Raw genomic sequence first — 3,740 nt, 5'->3', positions numbered from 1 at the left:
GTTTAAGGTTAGGGGAAAGGTTACGGTAGTTAAAATGCTACAGTTGTCCCGACGCGACTTGTACCTTTTGGATTGCTAGAATGTCGCGGTATACGTCCACCCCGACCAATCGCCCTACTTTAGTTTCTGAATTAAGCGATCCTCACCTTATAGGAGCCACGTTCCAATTCTAACCAAGTGGGTTAACCCTATTGACGCGAAGCGTAGGGTGTTTGGCTTTCACGCTGGGTCTCTATTTACAATATCATACTAAATGGAGGTACGTACACAAAAATATGTTCCAACCCATACTTCTTTCTTTATGGGTTGGAGCAAATGAACGTAATAGGCCGTTTTCAAAAGAAGAAGTTGCTTATGTGTCATCGATATGAGTCAGAAGCATTTATTCTAGTGTCAAAATTTAATATAAAGTGTAAATACGATAATTTTGGTCATAAAGTCAGTCTCGTCCAAAACAGAGATTTGCGAGATAATTAGTAAAACATGTCATGTCACAGAATGAAGGGTATCGCAACAGTTTTCCTGGCTTGGGTTTATTTCCATCCTGCCCACAGCTGGCAGAACCCAAGTAATCATACATTTGGAGCGCAGATGCATGCGACCTGCTCAGATCGTAATGCCCCATGGTCAATTTGGTTTGACATTCGATATCCCTTATAGGCTAGTTAGGGACCATCAGTAAATTACACAATGTACATGGGACAATATTTAAAATGTCAAGAGCTCCAAATTTCAATGACTTAACCACAAACCAACTATAAATTGTAGAAATTCATATACAAATATTGAAAGCATTTAATGAGACAACTAAAAGGTGTGCAACATGAAATTATTGTTACATTTTCATTGTGTAATTTATTGACGGTCCCTAAGTAGCCCCAAAGTTGAACCAACTTTGCCACCTTTGCACACCTGCTGATAAAATACAGGTAACCACAATAAAACAAAAAAGGGTTTCCATAAACATATTTATTTTTCCCCAAATAATGTTTTCTATACATGTTATACACAATTCTTATATATATAACACCATCCTATCTGACATAACACTACAGGAACCATAGCCCCATTCCACCCCTACCATAGCCCCATTCCACATATAGCATCTTACTGTAGCTAAATGTTCCGCTATTCAGGGTCATCTGTAGTGTGTATCATATTTCACAGGATATTAGCTGGACCCCCCCCCCCCCCCCCCCCGTTATGTTATAGTTGGAGCACTTGGCCCATGCCCTCAATCCGCTTTATCCCTATCAGAGAGATTCAACTGGATTCAGTGTCTATTCAGACCGAGTGTGTATTGGGAGCTGTAATCTGGCTACTGTCATACAGACTTTTGAAAGGATTTTCTCTGCATTTTTTAAATACGTACAATGATGAAGATTGTAATGAGAATGGACATTGTTAAGAGTGGAGTGAGATGACAGGCTGATAATTTGATCTTTAATAGAAAGGGATGCTATCGGGGGTGTAGTTTTGTCTGTGATACATGGATCAATTGCCTTTATACTGTATAGCAAATACTAACTTTTCACTATGTGTGGCACAAATCCAATGTCAACAGTACCTTTATAACCAATAGTACCTTTTTAACCAATATATTATTTTGTAATTTGGGTGAAGTACCCCTTTAACATAACATGGAGGTATTTTGTCCCAGAAAGCTCGCAACACTTTCGGAGAAATGAGGGGTAATTGTCCCTATTTGAAGCTTGAAGTCAAAAAAGCATGGTATACATAAGATCTATTAAGTAACCACCACTCAATGATCTTCAAAAGCAGGAAGATTTCTTGACAACTCACATTTGCCATTCTTTGTTGTCCTTCATTGTGCAGGTGAGAATCAAGTATAATATGAATATAATAAACTATATAAATTATTATTATAAATAAAACATCTTTCAACAACTTGTTTTTGTCTTGATTTTGTCCTTACACAAGTCATTCAACTACAATATTCTGGTGATTAAATTCATGACAAGAAAAACGACCCTAACATTTCAGTAAACATTTTACAACTTCATAATGGTGCTCAAACATGCCAACAAATGTAAATAAAACAGATTTTACCCTATTCCATCATTCCAATGGCTAACCAACAATTCTTTGTGAAATGTATCTCTAGCCTAGCATTAGCTTTAGGTCAGCAATACTGGAGCAGCTCGCTTATGTTGCAGCCAGACCGGCAGCACACCCCAGCAGGCCCCACGTCTCGGCGGGTACGGGTGAACACGTTGTACCCCAGAGGGACAGTGGAAGGCTACATTTCCCCCTGAACCTGTGGAGGTGTGCTGGGGAACACTAGATGGTTCTGCTGGTCTTCTGTTACTCTCTCTGTGGATTCCTGGTCGTCTCTCTGCCTCACCACATCTCTGCCAGTCTCTGTCTCTGAAGTCTTTAGGTTGGCAAACTGGTCGCTGTTCAGCCAATTCAGAATTGCCCTTGTAGGAGGAGAACTGAATAAGGCATAATTTACAGTTTAGGCAAATGTCAGTTAGCTTGGTTGAGAAAAGGACTCCATTCACCATAACCTCCATTATCGTGCTTTTCTGTATAAAAATACATGTATGCCTTTCGGATTCAACTAAATTAAACTCACAAATGTACATTGTGAACGCACAAACAGCATCATAAAATATGTGAAACAAGCTATTAGAGCAGGGCTCTCCAACCCTGTTCCTGGAGAGCTACCATCCGGGAGGTTTTCACTCCAACCCTGTTCCTGGAGAGCTATCATCCGGGAGGTTTTCACTCCAACCCTGTTCCTGGAGAGCTACCATTCGGGAGGTTTTCACCCCAACCCTGTTCCTGGAGCGCTACCATTCAGGAGGTTTTCACAAACCTACAGGAGAGTAGCGCTCCAGGAAAAGGGGTTGGAGTGAAAACCTACAGGAGGGTAGCGCTCCAGGAACAGGGTTGGAGTGAAAACCTACAGGAGAGTAGCGCTCCAGGAACAGGGTTGGAGTGAAAACCTACAGGAGGGTAGCGCTCCAGGAACAGGGTTGGAGTGAAAACCTACAGGAGAGTAGCGCTCCAGGAAAAGGGGTTGGAGTGAAAACCTACAGGAGGGTAGCGCTCCAGGAACAGGGTTGGAGTGAAAACCTACAGGAGGGTAGCGCTCCAGGAACAGGGTTGGAGTGAAAACCTACAGGAGAGTAGCGCTCCAGGAACAGGGTTGGAGAGCCCTGTATTAGACCCTTGAGAGTTGTACTCACTGTGGTGTTGTCCAAGGTCTGGAGCCCCCACACGATGTGACCACCATACGGATAAACTCTGTCCCACACAGCTTCACCCTGGCGTCCTGCCCCTGGGTCACATACATCGCAACCATGGGGAACCACCATGAGAGACACTTAGCATCCATGATGTTGATGATGTTTGCTCCCAAGTCAATGACTCAAACAGCCAATAGACGGAGCAGGTATTGTATGATGAGGTGAGGATGTGTGGCTACTTGTGAGAGCTTCCTAGGGTTTTATATAATGCTCTACTGTCTATGCCAGGCGGGGATTCTCACAAGGAGCCATTTGACCTTGGCCAAGGAAAAGGATGTCCTGATCTTGAGATCACCACTGTGGTGTCAAAAAGAGTTCCCATCAAGGCTGGAACTCTCGTATGAGATAAATACATGTCAACTAGTGATTTAAATGTAGTTGTTTTTTACATTTTAGTACTTTAGTACACTTATCCAGAGCAACTTACAGGAGCAATTAGGGTTAAGTGCCTTGCTCAAGAGCACA

At 42.4% G+C, this 3,740-nt stretch overlaps 1 pseudogene; it reads right to left on the bottom strand.

Annotated features, from left to right (window-relative positions):
- Positions 1–2,143: 2,143 nt before the first annotated feature.
- LOC120019891 lies at positions 2,144–3,364 on the bottom strand (annotated as a pseudogene).
- Between the last annotated feature and the right edge of the window lie 376 nt (positions 3,365–3,740).

Source organism: Salvelinus namaycush, chromosome 25 (assembly GCF_016432855.1).
Source record: "Salvelinus namaycush isolate Seneca chromosome 25, SaNama_1.0, whole genome shotgun sequence".
NCBI classification, from domain to species: Eukaryota; Metazoa; Chordata; class Actinopteri; order Salmoniformes; family Salmonidae; genus Salvelinus; species Salvelinus namaycush.
Note: the sequence above shows the minus strand (reverse complement) of the source record. Positions and strands in the feature narration are given on the sequence as shown.